We start from the raw sequence: 11046 nt of genomic DNA, 5'->3' as shown, positions 1-11046 counted from the left end.
TCTATCTTATGTTGCATTAGTGAATTAAGCTCTGACAAAAAGAGCTTGAAAGTGTTGTGAATTTCCTCAAATGTGTATTAAACGCATCAAACCGTCCAAACCTATTTAATATTCTTCATGTGAAACGACATGAAAGTACAATGTAAAAAGTCTATAAAGAGAAAGGTGTTTAATTTTATGGTCTTATGAAATCAAACTGTTCAATTTCATGTCTGTGTGGTGATTGATGTGTATTATTATAGCTTAATATAGTTTATAAATTACTACAAAGTGAATTGATGGCATTTCAATTTTGATTCATTCACACTAAGCGATGTTAGAGGACCTCAAACCTTTATCTGGCTGTGTTCAGTTTTTTTCGAGTTTTTCTTGTTAAATATAACGTTTCGCCCCAAAGCAAAAAACGGTATAGTTAGTTATAATAATAAGTGTCATAGCTCTGTAATGTGGAACCTTTCCCGCCTAACCAAGGTAGATCTTCTCTGCTGTTACGCTGTAATGCTTGTGAACTACGTCTAGATTTTACGTGCACAACTACACAGGCACTGTGACGTATTACACAGAAGCAGAAATAAGTACACAGTTTGGACCGACTTGTTTTAGATGCAATTTTTTCCCTACTTGTATTTGTAATATTTTTATGCTAGGTTATTGAGTGGAATATTTGAATGGATTAGTTAGTTTTAGATGACCAATATATGTAAAAATGAACGAGCATCTTTACTTCTAAAAGTTTCGTTGAATTTAGAGATTTTTGCCGGTGTAATGTTGATGTGCTTGTCTTATAATATTTTATAACATGTACTGTCATTCGTAAGGCAGCTATAGTCTTAAAAAGTGTAACACGTAGCCCAAATTTTGTGATTTATTTATTGTTCAACCGTGATTTCATAATCTTTATCCTGATTCTTTATTCACACATTCGTAAATCTGGTATGTTAATCATTAGATGCTCTGTATCATTGCGTGTGTATTTATTTATTTATTTACTTATTTACTTATTTGTTTGTTTAAATCAGCAAAGAGAGTGTTGAACGATTTGTTGGTTTACTGTTCGAACTTATCTTGTGAACTGTGTGGTCAAACATCCCGTGAACTAACGTATAAAGACCAGGTGATAGGTGAGTGCTTTATTATTCGAATCATTGGCATGACGAATGCTCCGCCCACCTTGCTCTGAATAACACACATGTACATTGTCGGAAACAAATGTGTGTACCTGAAATTGATCTCCAGTGAGCTTACAGACACACAAAGTCAGATTATTGACCTTTGGTGGCCTTGACCTTACTCTCCAGCGATGTCAGATTTTTACCATGTAAAACTTTCGAATTCCAAAAGCCAAAATGTAACAACTTCCGAAATGATGTTAACTAATTAAATAGGAAAACCTCAGGCAAAACCACATTTATTATTATTATTATTATTATTATTATTATTATTATTATTATTATTATTATTATAGAACATATCAAACCAGACCTCACACTGAAAAGAAATGCACATGTCCTCAGATAGTTTTCATGGCATCCGGTATATATGGATACATTCTATATATTCTAGTAATGTGTAAAGTGGATCTGTATCTTCAAAACTAAGTGCACTGCTATGAGAATAGCTTAACGCGAAATAGAAACAGTGACCAGGTTACAATAAACTGGGTCAAAATCATGCATGCAATCGCCATGTTGACAGAGGGTGACTAGTCCAACCTGAGCACTCGTATGACGCAGCACTGCTTCAGCCAATCGTAGCGCGGATAACATATGGAGACTCATTCCCGTTGGCTATCTGATATAGTTGAGTAGCCAGCATGGGCGTGGAATTGTGAATGAACAATTTATCAGTGAATCATATAAATCAGAATGTCAGATTATACCGTTTGTCTTACGTTATGGGTGATTAGTACGCTCAGTATTTTATTTTAATAAGTGTGTCACATATGATAGGAACAGTCACCACATATCCTTGATTTTAATGTACTGTGCTGTGCTGTTCTGCCGTTTTACATGTATTAGTAGTATTTATTTGCATTTAGGCCTATATTTCGACTTTTAATATAGAGGAGAACGTCTTGTTGTTTTTATAGTGACAACAATTTTATTGTTGTGGGTTTTATGTAAAGTACATTGTTGTACAAGTTGTCTTACATCCTATTCCCCTTACAGTTAACTGCTAAGTGTAAAGCTCCGCTCCAACTCCAAGACAATAGGTTTGTATAGCATTACATAATGAAGACCAATGTTTAACCATTTAAAATATGCAAATTGTTGTGAAATATGGCGTTAAACAGCAATGATATAAATCAAATTTAAGAAAAAAGACAAAAACCAAAACAAGAACCCCAGGTTATAATTACTTCTCAAGTTGGACCAAAGTTCCAGTTGTTCCAAGAACTGCCATACTGACATTATAAAATTGTAATTATGTTTTTAGGCCAGTGGAGGAAATGCGAATCTGTCCGCGGGCATGGATTTAAGTATGTCAGGTCAGGAAGATTTTGTACAGATATGTAGATATATATTGCACATTGCAGTTCTCTTCCGCTGGGATGAAGTAATCGACACCTATACAACAAAAACGACACTGATAAACATAATAAAACAATAATAAACGGTTCACTGGTGTTTACAGCAAGGGCTAATTATTTATAGGTGTCCTTTTCCGTGTAATAGAACGTGGGAAGGTCTGACAGCAACGTGGTGGATATTCTTGAATTGGCGTAAAACACCAATCAATTAAGCAAATAAATGCAAACAGTTGGAAAATGGGCTGGAACGGTACACTCTAAAACACTTGACGGATACTACAGGTAGGTAGAAACTGTTGCAGGCACATATCGAACATGACATGAGATATAGGTACACTCTAAAACTATATATGGTGGAGGTTGGAGGTTACTAGGCTATTAGAGTTGCAGGTTAACACTAAACATTATATAGGATACATAGGATGCGGGTGATACTTTCAGTGATAGCAACAACGAACAGTAACAGTTTACAGGTTCCCTTGATACCAAGTAATCGGGATCGAGTCTCAGGTATTCAAGGAAACAAAACATCGGGAAGAAAACAATATCTACTGCCCTAATAAAAAAAACAGATGTCGATATGGATTATATGGTAAGTATAAGCCGGCTTTCAGGGTATCACATTTGTATCCCAGGGTAAATATATATCGTGGAATATGAAACTTGTATCCATGGATTGGTACCGGTGAAAAAGGACCATTTAATTCGGACGATGCTGTCTGTGGGTAAATACTAGGTAGATCATAAACGCTGTAAGTAGGTTCCACAAATGTATCCCCTTTCACAAATGTATTTGGACGATGCTGCCTGTGGGTGAATACTAGATAGATCATAAACGCTGCACGTAGGTTCCACAAATGTATCCCCTTCCACAAATGTATCCCCTTCCACAAATGTATTCGGACGATGCTGTCTGTGGGTGAATACTAGATAGATCATAAACGCTGTACGTAGGTTCTACAAATGTATCCCCTTCCACAAATGTATCCCCTTCCACAAATGTATCCCCTTCCACAAATGTATCCCCTTCCACAAATGTATCCTCTTCTCGGATTCCTTATTCCTCGGATTGTCTGTATAAGTCATAATATATATGTATAGCCAGGATTACTTTAGGACAAAGGAAACGGTATTTAAACGGAAGTATATATCAGGTAAATGCCGATTAAACACTGTCCAGGAAAGTAGTTCGGTTTATTTAGAATTTTTCTAAAAGGGTAAAATGGACAGATTCTGCGATTTTATGTTCACTCAAAAAATAATCTGTAAATTTTAACAGAAATCCTGTTGTGTGAGTGACGCTAGAATGTATTCTGCTATTATAGATCCTCTTATATATAGCCTAATATAGTATTTGTGTTGGATTAATCTAATCCATGTGTGATATTTAACAGAGTTAGATGCTGCAATAACAGAATACATTTTACCACCACTCCGACAACAGTCTTTCTCTCAAAAATAACAGGTTTTTTTTTTAGAGTAATGGCCTGAGGAATCAGAGAGGTCACACAAACATTTCTTGCTTAAAATATTTCGCTTCCAGGTCCTTTCGTCGAAAACGTAGGACAGCATCAATGGCGGAGGAACAGAACTAACAATCTGTACGATAAGAATATTTATTTAATTATTTATTTATTTATTTATTTATTTGATTGATTGGTGTTTTACGCCATACTCAAGAATATTTCACTTATACGAGGGCGGCAGATAAGAATATGGTGAAGATTTAACAACATGGAGAGAAACCAGAGCCGCAACGACAGTGTGATAATTGAACTGTCACACGCAACCGGTGAAATATGGCCTTTTGTCAATTTATCTCAGTGTGCATTGATGTATAAATGCTTATATAGTAACGAAATACACGCCCCTAGCACGTCAGTTTGTCAGACACCGGCCTACAGTTACTCTTAATGCTGTGTTTTCTTACCAATAACATTACAACCAAACAAAGGCACCAGGAATATACGTATTTTGGTCTGTTCTGTCGACAAGTTGTCATGTCCAGGAGACATTAAATCTACATCACTTTGAAGCAATGGCATTTGCTAAGCGAAAACATGGTCGCCAACGAATGTTAATGCGTCTGTTTTCGCAAGCTTAATATACTGTTGTTCTGCTGTTTATTGTCTAAATGTTGCGTTCCACGCATTGCATTTGGTTTTGATATTATACCTCAGAACGTATTTGGGCCATTCAAGTAAGACTTACATTCAGCATCCTGAAAACAGTACCGGTATGCAATATATACCGCTATGTATATATCCGAACCCATCAAACTTTGTTTCGTCAATACCCTGAGGTGTCAACAAGAAAATGCAAAATTCTGACCAATGTTAACCAGCCCAGATTTTAATGACTTTGTGGTAGTTTGAACTTCAAAGCAACCATTTACAAAAGGTTACCTTTACACTGCCTCAAATTCAAACAAAGCTTCACATGCCAAAATTCTTGTGCCCGAATTCTGCTCCAAAATTGGAAAACTATCCACATTCATCATTTCTTGCAGAAGTTGGAATATAACAGAGCATATGATTTGTTTTGGCTTGTTGTGATAGTTAGTGCCTATTATTGGAGTCTACATTGTTAATCTACTCCGTAGCTGTAACACTGAGAATATTACGTCATCTACTGCTATCTTTTCTTGGAAAAGTTGGAACTTCTGAATGGCTGCCCTATTTTAGGATTGAAACTGAGAAACCATCCACAGTTATCATTTTTGGAGGAGTTGGAAGCTCTGGTTTGTTGTTCTGCTCCGCAATTGTTAAACTGAGAAATCACATAGAGTTATCATTTTTTGGAGGAGTTGGAAGCTCTGGTTTGTTGTTTTACTCCACAACTGTTAAACTGAGAAACCATATACAGTTATCATTTTTGGAGGAGTTGGAAGCTCTGGTTTGTTGTTCTGCTCCGCAATTGTTAAACTGAGAAATCACATAGAGTTATCATTTTTTGGAGGAGCTGGAAGCTCTGGTTTGTTGTTTTACTCCACAACTGTTAAACTGAGAAACCATATACAGTTATCATTTTTGGAGGAGTTGGAAGCTCTGGTTTGTTGTTTTACTCCGCAACTGTTAAACTGAGAAAACATCCACAGTTATCATTTTTTGGAGGAGTAGGAGACTTCGAATGCCTGTTTACTTCACAACTTTGAAACTTAAAAACATCCACATGTAGTTACACTTCTCGACATGGACATTGGGCACCTCTAATAACACGCTTATTTTAGCTAATATCAATACGGAAATATTTATTATCGTTGTTGTTGTCAGTTTTTCTTGTTATTCCTCAGACTACGATCGTCAAAACGATACCTTACTGTTCTTAAAACTGGTTAGACTACACATATATTATTTTGACCTACATTGTTAATAGAAACATTAAATTGTTTACTTTTCTGAGAATGTTAAATCCTTGTAGATGTTATTATATACTCCAGATATAATTGTAGGACACATTTGTTTTTTTTAGTCATGTCTTGTAAATTACAAACTTTCTCAGATACAAATGAATGTATACAGATACCTCTTGTACATAAACTACTACTTTCTTACCAAAAACTTTTCAGAGCAATAAAAAAAAGTTCCGACACACATTTCCGTCTGGCTGAGTTTCTGTTGGATATGATTTTACACAATTACCGATTGTCTGATTTACTGTTGACTGATTGATTATAGTTGACCAATCATTTCGTTCATTGATTCCTTTTTGTCGACTGATTTGTTGTTCACCGTTTTATCTTCACTGGTTGATTCGTGTTATATTTATTTGTCTGATTGCTGTTCAACAACACACTTCAGAATTTTCAGTTATATGTATCCAAGGCCTGGACAGAATGCAAACCTCAAGCTTGGCAATTGAAAGACACAATTGTTTTAGTCATTTGGCCACAACCCGCGCCTGTCCCATTCACTTTTTAATTCATCTCTGTATGAAATAAAACATGTCTATTGAATGATTCACATTTTGATCAACGCTTTCAGTTAAAAGTGATGCCGAGATCGCGTTGAAACATAAATCATTCATTCAATAAAAAGCTGAATGAGTGACAGATATTTTCTCCCGGGGTCCACCTAGTTTACTATCAGAGTAATCGTGGCGCATGTCGTTTACGTGAAATAGTCTTTCGTGCGACATAAAATAACAACCAAATAAATAGATAAAACTGTATTTGGTAAACCATATCCGATATGAAACAGTTTACTTATTTACCGAATAAGTCTTTTGTTAGCTGATCCATTCACGGATATGTTGCTGGCCGACAGAATAATTCATTCCACCATTTATTTGATTCCTATTAAACATTGTATTCAAGAATTTTCCAATGACGTAACAAGTGCACGTCTGACAGAAGCCGGACCATAGTTGTAGTAAACCGCTGCCCTTGTGCTCAGACCTAAAGCCATAAACGAACCATGCAACGACAGATGACTTTGGCTTTCTAGCCTCATTGGTCAGCAGGGTGTGGGGGGAGGGGCATTGCCTTAAGAGGTCTCCGCGGCCTATAGAGTTTAGCGTGCTAGCGCAGTGCAATACCCAGGAACATCTCTTCAAAAATACAACGGGTACGCCGTGGGTCCAAATCATGCTGGCTTCCTCTCCAGTCGTGCGTCGGAATGTCTGCCAGAAGCCGTGTCTTTGGTTTCCCCAGGGCTCTGTTTAGATTCCCCCCAAACACTATAATGCTGGCAGCCGTCGTAAAATGAAATATACGACGTAAAACTCAAATGAAATAAACAAATAAATAAAATAAAATAAAAATATTATAGAATACAACACGTAGAACAGCAGTTAATCTTCCGAGCCATGCAGCGAGAGTGTCCGAATGAATGACTGGATGAACGCGAAGATTTCCTCACAGATTTGTCCAACATTTTAAATAATTTACTCAGTTTACAAATATGTTAACATTCACAGTACATGAAATGTTGGTGAATTAACGCTGGATAAATACACCCATGAAAATGTAAATAAATGAATAGGATTACATTACTATAGAATGTACGACAATGGTGAAACTTTACCGAGTGAAGAAATTCAGGTCCAAGCTGTTTAGTTTGTTGCTTATTTCTGCCTTTTGTGATGGCGATTGGTGGGCACTGATGACGTAATCCTCGTGTATTGCTAGAGGACACTGCACGGTCAGTCCGGCTTGATACCGATTCACTGCTGAGCAGGAAAAGGTGTTCTACCGAAAGCGAGTGACTTGCTTCATTAGAGGCCTTTGGTTAGAAGTTAGAACGTTCAGCTTGTAACCCCAAACTAGAATAGGTAAACTAATTCAAATTTGAAGTTAGACGTTACAACTTCTGACTAAAGGTCTCTAATTAGATACTAATTTTAATCCATAACGAAATATTTCAAAAGGATTATATTACACGGAACTGCCGTGTACATGTGTACATGTATCTACATCTTATCATATTTTAGCTACTTCAGTTTTTACACATAAATTTAACCTTTTCTCTTATACAATACGCTGCAAAGTTAAAAATTCCGGTGATAAGGCATAGCAGAGAAACTTGCAAATATGATACGGCCGTGGAAGTGTACCAGTCAGCCTGAAGAAAAAGTTGTACTGCATGGTTACTGGACCCATGGGTCGAAACAGACATGTGTATACCAGCTGTTAACCAAGATGGACGTTCGAGGTCAGTCATGGCAAGGTTGAATCCGAAACTGAAACACAAACTACCAAACAACCAAAGTATATAAAGTACGAAAATGGGACGAAATCATGCAAAAAAAAAGCGGTCAACAGTTTCACGGCGCTTAACACAAACTACCAAACAACCAAAGTATATAAAGTATGAAAATAGGACGAAATCATGCAAAGAAAAGCAGTCAACAGTTTCAATGATGTTAGACAGACGCATGGAATCTAGGCGAATGGATAAAATCAGTATTCAAACCGTGTACCGTGTACCCTGGAGTAGAAATTCAATTAAATTATGCAGTTGACTTGGGGCTGATTTTGTTTTCAGTGTAAAAACGCACTTGTCAATTTGTTTCAATTTGATAAGGGTATTGGATACAGTAAGCCTACAGGTAGAGCAGTTTAAACAAAACAAGGAATCTGATCAACCTGATATGTATTAAACAATCTGTCACTCGTGGGTAAGCTCGACAGATGCTTGCCAAAGATTAATGGTTTACCCAGGGCTCTCTGGTGTCCTTCAGTCCTAGAGTTGGTTGAGAAACCGCTGTATACCGCGGTATTACAAACTTGTCCAACACGAACTATTCAGACAACATTTTTGAAAGGACGCAATATAGGGGAGACTACTGCGTTTCGCAGTAAAGAAATTCGTTGGCGTGGATTATTCCCCCCCGGTAATAAAACATTGTCTATGCAAAAGCGTAAAAAAGCCGCTCAAGATCTTTAAATTTTCTTGGCATTAATAAACCTTGTCAACAAAGTTATTTTACTGATGATACGATCTGCAGCACACTCATTTTCAACACGGTCATACCATAACGCATATAAAAGTCTACAGGATATTCTTGTGTACGGCGTAAAACACCAATCAAATATATAAATAAATAAATAAAAGTCTACAGCATAGAGAGTAAAACGCGAGGAGCGATGACAGTGATAGCTGGCAAATGGAGTTAGTCAGTGCTTGAGGTTTAACGTCGTACTTAACAATTTTCTAGTCATATGACGTCGAAGGAATCCTTGAGGTGTATATAATGTGCCTCCTTGTTGCGGGACGTATTTCCACCGCTCTTTTGTCTAATGCTACTTCACTGAGACTACTTATCACAGGAAAGTAAGCCGCAACGCCCTAGCGATTACACTGATACGGGTCAACCAGACCCTGCACTTTCCATTTAATGCTGAACACCAAGCGAGGAAGCTATGAATTCCACTTTTGTAAAGTCTTAGGTGTGACCCAACCCAGGATTGACCCTGCATCTACCGCCCCCGAGGCGGACGCTCTACCAGTTGGTCTCTTGTCATTTTACCTCAGTCAGGGTTTTATTCTAACTGTCCATGTATGTGTTTAAATCGTGGCAAATCACTTACGTAGAAGTAGGTAAAAATATGCAGTGGTGACAATTGAAATATATTGTCACCGATCTAGAATTACTCACAACGCTGTATTGTCATCACATATAATACACAAACACATCAAAACAGTGCAAAGGGACCAGGCCTCCAGGTCCACCACGAGAACATTGTTTTCATGTTTAGCCCTGCACGGGTAAATTCAGACAACAGTTCACCAGCTTAGCAGCTTACAATGTATATTATGGGCATGTACACGTGTCTATGGTAGAGCAGCGCAGATCTATACACACGACATAAAGTTGTAAGGTCAGTCCCAGCGCAGGCCTGGTTTTGTTTTGATTTATTTATTTATTTGATTGGTGTTTTACGCCGTACTCAAGAATATTTCACTTATACGACGGCGGCCAGCATTATGGTGGGTGGAAACCGGGCACAGCCCGGGGGAAACCCACGACCATCCGCAGGTTGCTGTCAGACTTACGGCCGGAGGAAAAAGTCACCGCATTGGTGAGAGGCTCCTGGGTCATTACGCTGCGCTAGCGCGCTAACCAACTGAGCCACGGAGGCCCCGTTTCGTTTTGATTGTTCAGGACAATGCTTGAATGCAACACCAATACCATATGTGTCACGTGGTACCTAATAGAGCATGAAGACTTTTGCATGGACTAGAGTGAAAAACAAAAACGTAAAAAGTCGCATGTTGCTAAAGTGACCAAACTTTCATGATACGACTTGTAAATACCGTTGAAAACAACGATAACCAAAACTGTTTTAAAAAAATGAAGACTACTGCAGATTAAATGTATACATGCATTGATAAAGCATCCCTCATCGGATTTAAAGCCTGCCTTTGTTGTCTATTCCTTTAACAATCCATGACGCCACCTATGGGTAAATATCCATCCGAGCATAACGCATTAATACAACAACAATGGAACGTTTCATACGTACTGGTTAAGACAGTATGATCAAATAGGCCTATGAGCATGTTCAAATATTCCGCCGTATAGAAGAAACGGTTCATCTCATTCAAAAGCCAGGTTAATTCCAAATTTAAGCAAATTTTATTATCTTGTAAACCAAGAAGTGCTGCATCGGATGGTTTTGTTGGTTTTTATTATAGCGCAGTCATTGCATTGGCTATGGTTTTTGGTCGAACAACAAGCAGTCAGAAAACAGAGCTCCATATGGAAGATACAAATTACACATCTGACACAGATGTACACTATACATGTATAGTACCGGTTTGAACCTACGGGACAATAGCTACAGTGTATGTCCAGCTCACAACAGAACATGTTCCTTGCCCGGTTTGAACCCACGGAAAAATAGATACAGTGTATATCCCTTTCCGGTTTGAGCCCACAGGACAATAGTTATACAGCGCATGTCCCTTGCCCGGTTTGAGCCCACAGGACAATAGCTACAGTGCATGTCCCTTGCCGGTTTGAGCCCACAGGACAATAGCTACAGTGCATGTCCCTTGCCGGTTTGAGCCCAC

Source organism: Liolophura sinensis, chromosome 12 (assembly GCF_032854445.1).
Source record: "Liolophura sinensis isolate JHLJ2023 chromosome 12, CUHK_Ljap_v2, whole genome shotgun sequence".
NCBI lineage: Eukaryota > Metazoa > Mollusca > Polyplacophora > Chitonida > Chitonidae > Liolophura > Liolophura sinensis.
The sequence above is the reverse complement of the archived record's forward strand: the minus strand, read 5'-3'. Positions refer to the sequence as shown.